Genomic DNA, 14,540 nt, shown 5'->3' on the forward strand with positions numbered 1-14,540 from the left:
GCTGCTGGGTAATTGTTCTGCCCACATCCACTGCAGCTGAGCTCCCAACCCCTCTCCATCCTGTAGCAGAATGATCTTTCTGAATGCAAATCCCAGGCATGTCACCATCTGGCATGTAACCCTTTGTGTCCAGTTGAATTTGTTGTCCAATGCTCCTTGGTGAGAATTCCACAACATGGCCTTTGAGGACCTCCATGGTCTGCCTCAGCTCAGCTCATACCATGCCCCCTACGTTCTCCTGTTGCAACCTTTCTTCTTCCGGTATGTAAATTATCTTGTAACTTTGCTAGCTGTGTTTTTTAATATGAAGTTTTAATTTTTACAGTGGCTAAATTCGTCTTACATGTTATGGCTTACGGATTTCTTTGTCTTCTGAAGAAGGCTTTCCCCATCCTAAGAGTACACAAATATTCTTGTATCTTTTCTTTTAGAGCCTTGATTTTTGCTCTATCTTTAGTCTTATGTGTAGTATGAGGTAGGGTTGAATCCGTATGCTTTTCCATATGGCATCGATGATTTCATTTGCCATCTCTAACCCCTTCGTTCTCCAATAAATGTCATAAACTTAGTTCCTATATTGTTGCATCCCTGTAGTCATCATTTCGTTCCGCTAATCTCTTTGTCTTTTGCTGCTGACACAAAAAGACACACATTACTCTAACTTTACAACGTATTTCAAATTCTAATAGAATTACTCCTGCCAAATTGTTCTTATTTTCAGGACTTTCTTCATTATTCATCCATATTTATTCTTCACTCTGAATTTTAGATTTGTACGGCCTTTTGCACAATTGTCAAATAACCCAATTCTATAATAAATTTTGGTGGTGATTTTTATTGGGATTATATTGAACTCATGGATTCATTTAGGGAATAAATGATCATATTTACACCACCTCCTCCTACCTAAGAACCATGTAGCATTCTTTGTTTCTTCAAAGTGTTGCAGTTTTCATCTGAGTCTTCGGTTCTTCTTGTTTGATTTTAATTGCTAAATATTTATATTTTTGCTGCTGTTGGGGAGGCAATGTCTTTGTTCAGTCTTCTACTTGATTATTGCCTGTTTATGGGACAGATAGGGAATTTTTTGTTTCTTTGTCCTGTGTCTGGTGTATTACTGAACACTGTTACTAGTGTAATGGCTCAGGGGCTGGCTTTGGTTTAGCGTAAACAATCCCATCATATGGGAACCATGACTTCTTTCTCTTCCTTTCCAATATTAATGTATTTTAATACCTTATTTCTTGTTTTAATTGTTTTGGTTTATTGTACTGGAGGCTGGAGAGAGCAGTAATTAATCATGTGTGCAAGAAAAAAAGTGTGTGGCCTAATTTGATAGATGAAGGGCAGGACTTGGTAGGGATTGATACAGGGAAGGAAGTTGCCAGATGACTGTCACAGCTTGGAAGCTCCTCCAGTGGCTTTTCTTACAGGAAAGGGAGAAGGAGAGTGGGATGCCCCACTTCTGAGAAAATGAGCTGAGAGGAGAATGGTGCCAGAATGTAAAGGGAGGAGAACTTCATTCGGATGATGGGAGGGAAGGAATGAGTTCAGTTCTAGACAACTGGAGTCAGTGACCCATGGGACCTCCAAGTGCAGAGTGTGTCGGGCATCTGGACTTTCAGACGTTAGCATGAATCCTTATTCCAGATGAACGGTTGCCTCCGTCAAAACCATCTGGATTTGCCCCTCTCTATACCAGGTCTGGGCTGGTGGTGGACGGGGTGTCAGATCAGGTGTTGCTGGAGGGCTGTGCAGGGAACATCTTGGGCGTTGGGCAGACAAGCGAGCACAGGGCGGGTGTGCGAGCAAGCTAGACCTGAGCAGTGTCAGCCCACGGGACACTTTCGGGATTTAGATTCTGGATAGGGGCCGGTCAGTGAGGGTGACGACAAGGTCTGCAGCACTTGCATCTGTACTTTTTATTTCCAAACACCCATGATGCTCTAAAACAGCATTTTTAAAAAAGCTACATGATTTTTTTTTTTCAAGTCTAGGAGAGGGTGGTAGGTGGCAGTGGTGGAGGAGGGGAAGGAGCCCTGCAGCCCCTGTGTGTTTGGAGATGGGGGCGAACTTGAGTTTCGACAGGAACTGGTCTCGTCCCCTGTGACCCCAGCTAATGATCTGTCTGCTTGGCTGTTTGGACCCCGGACTGTCATCGTCTCTGCCGTGGCTCCTGCGGATCAGAGGGCGGCACTGTGCAGCCACACCACCCAGCACTGTCACCTGCACAGGGACCCTCGCGCTGACTTCCAGGGTAACGGGCTGGGGCTCTGCACATCATTACCCGATTAATGAGGACAGATGGGTTTTTGTATAATCAGCCTTCCTCTGCTGCCAGTCTGATTGGGTCGCCAGGTGGAATAGTTAAGTAATGAATTCCTACAAATATAGCAACCGATTCCAACTTAGGAAAAACAGAGCGACGGGTGCCAAAGTAGGCAGTAAGAGGAGCCGGCGCTGTCTTGCATGAGGTTTGCCCGAGGGTGGGCAGGCTGCCCTGCCAGTTACCTTCCTAACAGATAACACGGGGGGAATGGGGGGGTCCCCTCCCACTTCTTATCCCCCCTCCTCAACCTGACACCTTGCTCAGCGTCCCAGGCTGCACTGTGGTGAAGGAGCAGCACACTGGGGTACCCCCGTGGTCGCGTCCATGAAGAAAACGGGCCGTACCCGAGCTCTGGGCACGTGAGATGCGGGGGACGGATGGAGGACCCGCTGGGAGAGATGGGGGTGGGAAGATAGGAGGATGGCAGAGGGTGACGGGCAGGGACAGGGAAGGCTGCCTGCTCTAATGGCTGTGCCGCGGGCTTGTTGGACTGGGTGGCCAGAGGCTTGTGGGTACACCTGTCAATTACATGTCATCTGACCACCACCGATTGTTAGTGGCTTTTTTGTTTGTTTTGTTTTGTGTTTGCTTTGTTTTATTTTATTTTTTGTTTTATTTGTTTATTCTTTGGTTAAGAAATGAGGCCAGGGATATGGAGAGAAGCTGCTGTATTTGCAAAGGAAGGTGATGACAGCATTTAGCCTTATCTGTATGTACTTTTCCTGGTTGCAGGCAAAATCATTCCTTCTCAGTGGGTTTTTTTCTTTTTCTTTTTCTTTTCTTTTCTCTTCTTCTCTTTTCTTTCCTTTCCCTTCCTCTCTTTTCCTTTTCTTTCTTTTCTTTCTCTCTCTCCTTCCTCCCTTCCTCTCTTTCTCTTTTTCTTTCTTTTTTAAGACTTTACTTATGTATTTGACAGGGAGAGACAAAGAGAGCACAAGCAGGAGGAGCAAGAGAGGGAGAAGCAGGCTCCCTGTTGAGCAGGGACCTAGATGTGGGGCTCGAACCCAGGACTCTGGGATCATGATGTGAACTGAAAGCAGACACTTAATCAACTGAGCCACCCAGCTGCCCCAGCTGTTTCTTTCCTCTATAAATTTCCCTCGTTCAAAAGAAGAGGTGGCTTCTCACCCGACATGAGCCCCGCCTCTTCATTGCATTTACCAGTTTACAATGCATTTATTTTTCTTCCCAGAAGTCTGTGCGTGCTGATATGTAAAGATCTCTAAAGCTATTTTAAGTGACAAATGAACTGGGAAGACAAGTGGAATCAAACCCCTCTCTGAAATTTTTTTTTTTTTAAAAAGCTTGTGGGTTTGAATGTTTGTTATGGGATTATTCGTAACCGCCCCAGATGGAAATATTCCGAATGTACATGACCTGGAGTATCATTCAGCAACAAGAAGTGGATGCAGCACAGGTGCGTGCCATGAGCGGGATGGACCCTGGGGACACGCCCAGAGAAAGCCACCAGACGCAGAAGGCCTCATAGTGGGTGGGTCCGTTTACAGGAAAGGTCCGTATTGGGCAGGTCCACAGAGACAGAATGGAGATTAGCGTTTGCCGGGGGCTGTGGGGAGGGTGATGGGTATGGGTTTTCTTGCGGGGAGGCAATGGAATTGTCCTAAGATTGCAGCCTAAGTTGCACAGTTCCATGAGTATATTTTGAACTGTACATTTTAAATGGGTGAATTGTGGAGCATGTGAATTAGATCTCAATAAAACTCTTAAACATCTGTAGGCTGAAATGTTAGCACATGCATCATTCTTTTCCTGATCAGATGTGTAAGAAATTGTAAACAGTGGTGATCCTTGGCAAAGAAGTGTAGCAGCAAAGCACTCATATTTTCCGTTTTATGTTTTTCCACAGTGTTAAAGTTTTTAAGCCCCTCACCTATATTACTTTTGTTTATAAATCAAAATTTAAAAATGTCTACACTGCTTCTCTTAGACTGTGCACTATAAATTATAGAACTCAACTCCCCCCAAATATTGGTTTGTTTCCCTCATTCGAGTGCAATATCCATAAGGACAGGACTTGGTACCCATCTTGTATAATGTCCTCAAGGGCCAAAGTGACAGAGAGTGGGCACTGGGTGAATGTACGCTGTCTCCCGAAATACGCTCTCTTCACCTAGAAATTTTACCGAAAATGAAAGAGGATATTACCCACAGGAAAAAATTGGGATTTTTAAAAATCATTTCCCAGAAGCAATATTAACTGAGTATATACTATGATCAGGCACCGTGCAAAAACGTGCCTCAGATGTATCATCTGATAGAATATCATAGCTGCCATATAGTAAACGTAGTAAGTGCTCGTCACTGTGGCCTATTATGAACAAGAATCTGGAAATTAATGCACCCAGTTTGGCTCAGTAGCTAAAAGATCCCCTCAAGAACCTGAGTCCTCTCTGTCTTTCCACTCTGCCAACTTCACTTGAGTCGGGGGTGGACGGCCTCTTGACTGCAGAGTGGTTGCTGCAGCGCCAGCATATATCTCCACAGGACAGCATCCCAGGCAGGAAAGAAGAGAAAAGGGACAGGGAAATAGAACTTCTCATCACTGGTTGGGGATGAACCTCTTCCCTAGAAGTCCCCAGCAGACTCTCTCTTTATAGAATTGCATCCTGTGCCCCTCCTCCCCAGCAGTTTCTGGCAAAAGAGAATGTAACTGGCTTTGGCCACTTATGATCCGTATCGTGGGGTGGGGCACAGAACGGATATCCTGTTGTGGGGGCCCAAGAGGACAACCACTGGTCTCCACCACAAGTTGTGTAAGGGAGGGTACTATTATTATCCCCATGTTACAGATTAGAAAACTGTAGCAAGAAGGTGAGTCCGTTTCCCACGGGCTCACATACCTAGTTTTATAAGCTGCCCGAATTCCGAAAGCTGTTGAACTCCCACTGTGAGCTCCTCACCATTGTATTATCGTACCTTCCTGGAAAACCCACCTTGGTCAAGACCCCAGATGGACTTAGGATATAAAATCCTAAGAAAGCATAAAATAGAAATATTTAAAACACAACTAGAGGAACTATAAATACATAAAATATAAAACATTTGAATTGGAAAGGATACGAAGAGTAGGTAATTAAAGTACGGCGTCGACCAGCAGCATCTGCTGGGAACGTCTCAGAAAGGCAGATTCCCGGGCTCCAGCCCAGACCTTCTGAATGAAAAGCTCTGTGGCGGGGCCCAGAAATCCATGCTTTAAAGCCGACACCTGCTGAAGTTTGAGAACACTTGACCTACCCCAGTTCCTTCCTTTTGGAGACTGATCAAGGTTCTTCGGCTCATAAGGGACAGACGTGGAATTGCAGGTGGACTGGGTTGTGAGGTCCCCCGAATTCTGTGATAAACTTTCAATGGTAGATGCTGCCCAAGCATGCACGTGACAAGAGACGGCGTTTTGTAATGGGTGCACATCTCATTAACAAGTGTGATAAGAAAGCAATGTCATGTGCAGGCATCATGCCGGCCTCCTGCAGTGGCTCAGGGACCCTCGAGCAGCCCGGTGAGGTGGGCATCCTGCCCTCCACTTGACAAAGGAGGGAACGGAACGTGGAGAGACTGAGTGAAAGCCAGAGAACCAAGGTTCAAATGCATCTCACGGGAATACGGGTCTGCCTGAGGCCTAGCAGACGAGCAAGCGGAATCGGATTCTGAGCCTCCCCCCGGCCCACTGGAGAGAAGCCACCGGCAGGTGCCCCTGTCCTCAGCCAGGCTTCCAGTCTGAACCAGGCTGAGGAACGTGGGGAGTGAGTCTGGCTGTGGTGAAGGCGTTCCTAGAGCTGTCAGGCCCTGTGAGGCTGCAGTGGCGAGCTGCCCGCTCTGTCCCTGGGCTGCAGTGGCTATTTCTGGCCACCGCAGGGAGCCTCCTGGCTTCTCGAGCTCTGCCAGGGCTCCACAGGCCACGAGGAAGTTGGCCTTGGCTGCCTGGAGTGGGAGGGGGAAGGAGGAGCCACCAGGACCATGAAATTGCGGCCAGCATCTGGCCAGCCGTTCTTCCTCATCTGGACCGCTGGCCGGAGTGTCCCTCGGGGCTGGCCCCTGCAGGGTTGTGTCGGGCTCCTGGCGGTGGGCCAGAGGGAAATCAGTGCGAGCCGGCCTGCACACTCGGGGCCCCACACCTGGTGCGAGCCATTACTGATCGGAGGGAGTTGACGCAGAGTGACGGGCAGCCACAGCTGGAAGGGACGTGCGTGGCCATATGGCCCAGTGGCCTTCAGACTCTTCAACGTGGTAGAGACCTTCCTTCAAATGAAATCAGAAGCAGTAAAAAACCGATCCAGAAGGGTGGGGAGGGGCGGAAGTCCCTCGGAGCCCCGGAGCTCTGCAGGGCACTGCGGCAGCTGGAACAGTGTGGTCGTTTCCTTGAGCTCCCGGGCCACACAGATGGAAACTGAGGACAGAGGGTGGCTGGGATCCCTGCCTCTGGGGCAGCGCCAGGGCCCGGAGCCCAGGATCTCTGACTCCAAGTGTGGTCCACAGACGGGAGCCAGTGGGGGACCGTATACGAGAGCTCGCGTCTGTCCCAAGATGCTGTGGGGAAGCCATGTCCAGCTGCAGTGGATAATCCCTGACATTCAGAGCAGAGGGGACGCCTCCCTCCCAAAGGCTGGAGACACCTGAGCCAAGACCATGGAGGCCATGGCCAACCCTGGAGCCAGGGGTCTGAGGTTAGCCGGGGTCCGTGTTCCATAGAAAAAAATTGGGGGAACAGAGGGAGGGGTTCTTACAGCCATGCCCTTGAAGGAGGACAAACGCAGACTTTTTAAAGACTGGTTGAAAAGTCTTGGGAGCACGTTGATAGATGGGAGCCCCAGGGATGGACTGGTCCCTTGGCCCCTCCTGAGATAGTTGTTGGGAACGGAGGGTTTGGATGACTCTGGTTCTCAGAGTTCTCCCACATCCCAAGTTTGACCCAGCACACCGACCTTTATCTGACGCCATGGCCTTTACAGCGGTGGGTCCGTCCGGTCACTTCCAGACTGAAGACTCCTTCGGGCTCAGCGCGGGAGCCGAGCCTGCCGCATGGCTTGCGCCCAGAGTCTGTACGAGCACGCAGTTTGCCGGGGCTCTCCGAGGCTGGTCTGCCCTAAACCGTGTGTCAGTCAGTCCTATCACTATACACCTTCATTTAACTATTGAAATTACCCCTGCGTGTGCTTTATTTATGGACTTTCTCAACAGCTCACCTGTGCCTACGTTTCCCGCCTTGAGTCTTACCAACCAGCAGGGGGTTGGTGCTGCCAACCATGGGCTCTGGCATCGGGCGGCCTAGAGTTTTGGGTAAAATAACACCTGCTGTGTGACATGGAGCAAGTAACATGGCCTCTCGGAGCCTGGTGTTCATCACTGGTAAAGGCCATGAGAAAGGTGATGCCTGGAACACGCTTCGCACCTGCTAGCACACAGCAAGCATGCGGTCGGCTTTCTCACGGGTTTCAGGGTGAGCCTCACGACGACAGAGTGTGTTAGAGCAGAGTCAAGGCGAGCCCCGGGCAGGCGATGGAGGGAAAGGTAGGAAGGTGGCTCACTTAAAAACAAGAAATACTTTGTGTGTTTCTAAGACGAAATGAAACGTCTAGCTGTAAACTTGTGGGAGCCCCCGCAGGTTGGCACCTAGGAGGCAGGTGTCGGAGGGACGGTGGCAGAGAGACCTGCCAAACGCTGCCTTATCTCCTTGCAGCTCCCGGGGTGGGTGCAGGGGTTAGAAGTGTAGGGGGGCAGTAGTAACTCGGTTACCAGGGCGGCCCGTCGCAGGGTCCTGAGGATGGTTCAGAGCGCCCCTGTCCTGCCCAGCTGCACGCCCGCCCTCTGCTGAGCGAGGTCTCTGGTCTTGTCTTACTCATGTGTGCACAGAGTCACTGCTCTGGAGCCCAGAGCAGGCTGGAGGGGCCTCAGGAGAGGGGGAAGGCGCGGAGCTGGTGGATATGGGGGTCAGCGTGGAAGGTCGGGGTCCTGGGAAGCGTTCCAGAACAGGGACAGTCGGCCCTGGGTGGCTATACCCGCATCCACATAGGGGCTACGGGAGGTTGTGTTTCTGACCGAAGCAAAGAACTGGCACGGGGTAGTTGTGCATGTGCGCGCTTGTGTGTGTGCACGTGTGTGCGTGTGTGTGCGTGTGTGTGCGTGTGCCCCTCTATGAGTGTGTGAAGCAGCAATGGAGAAACTCAATATGGGCGGGGGAGGGTGTGAACCTGTGTATGCGTGTGTGTATGTGTGCACGTGTGTACTTGTGTGTGCGTGCACACGTGTGTGCGTGTGTGTGTGCGTGTATGTGCGCGCACGTGTTCTTATGCATGTGTGTGTGCGTGTCTGCTCGTGTGTGTGTGTGTGTGTGTGTGTGTGTGTGTGTGTGTGTGACAGAGAGAGAGACAGGGACAAAACAATGATTAAACCTAATGGGTCTTCAACAATCCCATTCTCCTTTGAATCCCCCAAATCTGAAAAACACAGCTTTTCAGAGGGAGCCCCTCAGAGCCAAAACTAAACCCTGCCACACGGGGTCACCATGGTCTCCCCGGAGCTGCCTGAAAAGCCCAACCGGGGATGTAGTAAGATTCATGACACCAGTAACGGCAAACCGTCGGTGAGTTCGTCTTCTCAGTAGGCGGTGCCCACACATGCTATCACCTTATCTCCATGACAACCCTGGAAAGCAGGCCGTTATTTGACTTGAATTTTACGGGTTTGGAAACAGAGGTGCTGGGAGCGGAGGTGACCCGTCCAAGTTCAGCGGGCGACCTTGGGTGGTGCTGAAAGCCCGCCCATGCCCCACCCCCCTGGCGAGGCTCCTCACCCCTGGCCACCCCCGTCCCCCAGCAGAGGCACGGGAGTTGTCCTTCGGAAGACTGTCCCCACTCCGCTTTGGCGCTATAACGCACACCTGGGGACCGAGCTCCGGGGTCCACCCTGACAGTCCAGCAGCCCCATCCCTCCCCACTCTTGCTTTGTCCCTTTCTCTCGCCGGGTTTCTCCTTAATTTTGATCTTCCAGGGTTGACCCCTCGTTCTTAAAGCATCTTTCCGAGACCTCTAGCTCACTTGGCGTGTTAGACACAGAATGAGCGCAGCCACTGAAGAAAGCCCCGTCTGCGACAATATGCGGCCAGGCTGCTTCCCTTGTGGTGCCCGGGTCACACATTTATTTTATTTTTATAATGAGCCTCCTTCTCTGGTCTCTGCTGTGCACTAATTGCCTGGTCCCCTAGAAAGAATGTCAACCACATTTTGCTAAAACCGAGCAAAATCACACAGTAACGATCTGCTAATTTCTTCCAAACTATGATTTATTTATTTGGCTACTTTCCTCTTTATGATGGTGAAGGGATTGAGGGGCAAAGCACAGGGAGACTTTAATTCAAATTTATTTATGGTTTCTGTGATCACGTTCTTCCACGGAGACCCTAAAAATTCCTACAGAACGTCATGTCTAACTTTTCATCCCTCTGATATTTAAAAACTACATCCCTCTTTCATGCCATTTGCACCAAGCTTGGGGTCAGAGCAGGAACGAGCCTGTTCCAGAAGGAGCCAGCTGTGGATTCGGGGCAGAAGTGGGTGGGCTGGGGGTCGCTGTCTCCATCCGGCAGGAGTAGGCACAGTGTCCAGGCCCCGTGATGCTTCTTGGAAATGTCTTACTTCCACTTAAACTTAGAATAAAGGCAACGACTATAATCGAAGCTAGATTATATTTGTCTTTATATCAGTGCAGTTGTAAAAGGTAATTTTTAAGACCTCTTTACGGTGGAAGGGACCCACAGAAGTCATGATACAGCCCGGCCTTCTCATTGTCAAAGACCTCAGGCTTGCTGGCTCCTTCCTGCCTCTCCCCCCTTCTCTCCCCCTCTCCAGTCTTATTTTTCACTGCCCTTCTGAGGAATCCATGTTTAACACCCAAACAGCAGGTGCCAACCTTCCTAAAGAGACAGTTGATGGCGCCTCATGGGGCTGACCGCCCGGCAGGGTCTTGGGTGGCCTCACTGCCCAGCCCAGGGGACCCCCCACCGCCGCCTGTATTGAGTTTCTCTGGTGGCTGCTCCGTTGATGAAAAACAATCACCAAACAGAAGAGAAAGGCAATGCAAGACCCAAGTGCCAGTTTCTAAACCATTTTTTAGCTGTAGAACATTAAAAAAATGACATGAAAGCTTATGCAAAATCGCGCGCACACGTGGTAGCAACTGGGCAGAACCTGCTCAGGTGAAGGGGCAACAGCCCCTCGGGGGTCCTGGGAGATCCGGGCACAGTCAGGGCCTCCTGCCGCTGAGCCTGCCAGGCATGGTGCCGCCCGGCCTGGACCCCTTCAGGTCAGGGGAAGACGTGGGTGCGGAAGGCTTTGTCTCACCCAAAGGCCCTGGGGCTCGTTGGTGGGGAGTCCATCTGAGCCCCTGGGGGCCGTTCCAACCTTCATTTCCCAGGACCGGACTCCGGAAACCTTGGTTTGGCCGTGAAGTTCCATCCAGGCCCCATTAGGAGCCACAGGTTAACGCAGAGTGACATGCATTTGGGGACCTAGAGACACGAGATGTCCAACACGACACTCCTGTAAAACCCTCAGCACAAGTCCACGCTCCGGCTCAGGCTGTATTTATGGTGCACGTGCCCGGATCCCAGCCCCGTCTCCCGCCTACTTCGTTGGTCTTTGGGGAGAAGTGAGCCACCCCCTCCGCGGCCGAGGTCCTCTGGGCCTACAGATCTTCTGCCTGCCCACCCTTCCGGCCGCGGGAGGCCCGGACTCAGGCCCATCCTCGGTACTAACCGACCAACCGAAGACCAGGCGGGCCTTTCGAGCCCCTGGAGAATGTTGTCAAGGTCGATTCGCGGGACTCGGGCCCGGTCGCTGCGAGGTCTGGGTTGGCGCTCTGAGGGCAGCTGCAGGAGCCTAACCAGTCAGGGAAGGGAGAGGGGCCGCGGAGGGACCCTGCGTCTTTCCAAACACTCGGTCATGCACACCCAGCCTCTGGTTATACAAGCGGCCGGACACACACGCAAGTGAAAGGACAGAGGACACGCCGACGGCACGTGGCACGGGGCTTTACGCAGCGAAGCTCTGCGCGCTGCGCACGGTGTGCGGGGGCTCTGGGTCCGCACACCGACCCCCGGACCCTGGGTTTGTAGAAGTGAGACGATGTTTAAACACTTTCCTGCCACTTGGTTTTCGACTTTCATGCCCCTTTAAAGCAAAACAAAAACAAAAACCAGAACAAAAACCTGTTTTTTAAAATAACATTTTCCTGTAACTAAAGCTCTATATCCGCGTTTCCATCCCCGAGTCACATTCCACACACCGGACAAACTGGGGAACGGGATGTCCTCGCGCCGCAGGCGTTTCCGTCTTTCCCAATAGCTTGGCTGTCCTCGAGGTGCGGAGCAGTGGACAAGGACACCTTGTCCTTCTGTTTCCCCGAGGAGAAGGACAAGGACACCTGGGCGTTCTGTTTCCCCGAGGAGAAGAGCGTGAAGGACTTCAGGTCCTTTGTGCCCCTTCTCCCCTGGCTGGGTTTTCTGTTTTCGCTCTTCCTCCTTTTTAAAGGGAAACCAAAGCCTGAGCTCCTTTGTGGTACTAGCGTGAAGATGCTTTTGTTTGGATAAATTTCACTTTACTGAGAGGATTATGCAAAGTGGTTTTGTCTGGGGAGGAGCTGGGGTTTATAAATGGGGGGGGCAGAATGTGTGTCTGGCTGGACACTGGGAATGGTGGCTGGGGGCTGGCATTGGGCATGGGGCTCTCAGCCTTGGCAAGTGTCCCCACCCCCAGCAAGGCTCGGAGGTAGGGGGCATGACCAGAAGAGGCTCTGTCAGCTTGGACAAAGAAACCTTCTATCTCCGCCAAGACTGGGATCAGCATAAGACTCCAGACTCCTTTGACTGCAGACTCTGGGGGAGACGCATCTCCCCCAAGTAGCCAAGATGGATTTCCCACCTGCCTGGCACAAATGGGTGTAGATGCCGTTATCTTCATTTTAATTTAAAAGTTAGAAAGTGATACTGATATTTCTTGCATATCCAAGTCTGCACGGTAAGAAATTGACTCCATGATGAAAATTTCAGGGACCATCTTTGCAAAAATCTGCAATTATCTTCTGCAGGTGCAATTCTGAAAGTGGGAGGGCTGGGTTAAAAGGGATGTGCATTTTTTTTTGAGGTTCCTGTCATTTTAATTAGGTTCGCCATGAAAAGCAATAACCTCAGCTAATCGCGCTGCCCTCCTCCTCCACATAACCCCCATCTCCCTTCATTTGCACATAGCCCAGGGACCCAAAGACCCTCCTCCCCACAATCCTCCCAACTCCCATTATGGGAAGAAACATCACTAAATGCACTCAGCCTCCTTCATACGGCATAAAACGGGATGAATTTAAATATCTTCAGGAAGAGTTTTGTTGTCCTATTATCTTAGGGTGGAGTCAAGGACAGAGAGAGAGGCAGAGGCTGGGTGAGGTCTGGGGATGTCTTAGAGATCAGAATTGCCCTGAGGGGCACACTGCCCATCATGCGCCCAGAAAGGGGGCTCCAGCTAAGAGGGCAGGGGCTAGGATGGGCTAGGCTGTATGTGTTAGGATACGGACAGCTAAAAATCCATTCTCCCCAGCTCCCGAGCAGGGAACAGAATCCTAATTCTCAAGGTTTCATCCGTGGTTGCTAGAACGTGGGGCAGGCAGTGAGGGGGGCATATCCCCTGGTGCTGCCTGACCCCTTCCCCAGCTCAGGGCTTCTCTCCTCCCGTGAGCACCAGGGCCTGCAGGATGTCAGACGGAGATACAATCCCTTTGACCGCGTCATTCTCATCGACCACGACAAGTCGGTGAACCTCTGCTTCCAGCCGTCTGTTGATGATGGTTCCAGAGTCTCACAGAGGCGGCACTTAAGGACTCCCTCAAAGTAATGTGACCAGGGCTTTGGTCACAGACACATCTAGGTGGTCGTAGGTCTTTTCTGCTACCAGACTGATCACATCAAACCTGGAGCAGACGTCCACCACACGCCCTTTCTCATCCGCTACTGGCAGTGCTGGGACTCGGTGTTGTGCAAAGATCGCCCGAGCCCCATAGATGGGGGTGGTGGTGCGGGCATAGGTGCCGATCTCTAGCTCTTCCGGAGACTTAGACGGGAACTCTGGCTTGGGGAACTCAGTGATAAACGATTTGAGGAACTTGAGGGTGCGCCTGTGGGTGCGCATGTGTAAGGTGTCGCCGGATTCCGGGTCAGCAGCTGGCGGCCTGTGGGGCTTGTTTTGAGTTAATGCAGAGACAGCATCAAACGAGCTGGCATTCGGAGTGCGGACGAGTGGTTGGAAGGAGTCCTGTAGGTACACCCGTCTCCAAGTTTCTGTCTTGTGTTCTTCTAGCCCATACAGCTGTACCGAGGCTGATTTATGGTAGCGACACAGGCTCTTGATGGGCCCGGGGACGGTCAGCGTGCCGACAAAACTCTGCTTCTCACTATCCCATGAAGGGGCAGCCCGTACTCCATAGTCACCAAAGCAAAGAAAGCTTGCTTCGCCTGCAGGGAAGTCACAAATAGAACCAATTCGGAGCTTGTGGGAACCGGGTCATAGCAGCGAGGAGACTTCGTGAAGGAAGAGCACACTGTTGTTGGATTCTGGGCTCTCTTGAGGATGCTCGGTTCCCACAGCTGGGGAGCGATCTGAAGAGACCTTCTCCATTTCAAGAGGCGCTGACTGGGTTTGCTTGCTGTAGGGAGCTCTCTGATAGCGGGGCGGGAGGGGCGGAGGGAAGGGATGTGCATATTTTTTTTAAAGATTTTATTTATTTATTTATTGAACAGACAGAGGCCACAAGTAGGCAGGGAGGCAGGCAGAGAGAGAGAGGAGGAAGCAGGCTCCCTGCTGAGCAGAGAGCCCTATGCGGGGCTCGATCCCAGGACTCTGGGATCATGACCCGAGCCAAAGGCAGAGGCTTTAACCCACTGAGCCACCCAGGAGCCCCAGAGATGTGCATTTTTAAAGGTCTTTTAAATTATCCGCCAGAAAGTGTTGACTTCGTGTCCACACCCACTGGTTCAATCGGGAGTGCTCACTGTCCACACAGCAGCTTCTGGTCCCTCTCAGCCGTGGACTCCCGAAGCCTCCCTCCCGCCTTGGCCGTGGAGAAAGATTTCTTAATGAGACAGCGGTTCAGTTTTCTAGAAGGAACTCTCAGGAATCCTGTCTCAACTGCGAGAATAAAGCCTTACAGAAAT

General features: G+C 51.4%; 1 pseudogene; it reads right to left on the reverse strand.

The window, feature by feature from the left end:
• Positions 1-13,044: 13,044 nt before the first annotated feature.
• Positions 13,045-14,004, reverse strand: LOC111152696 (annotated as a pseudogene).
• Between the last annotated feature and the right edge of the window lie 536 nt (positions 14,005-14,540).

The sequence above is a fragment of the Enhydra lutris genome, unplaced genomic scaffold (assembly GCF_002288905.1).
Source record: "Enhydra lutris kenyoni isolate GAN:26980312 unplaced genomic scaffold, ASM228890v2 scaffoldscaffold29, whole genome shotgun sequence".
In the NCBI taxonomy this organism is placed as follows: Eukaryota; Metazoa; Chordata; class Mammalia; order Carnivora; family Mustelidae; genus Enhydra; species Enhydra lutris.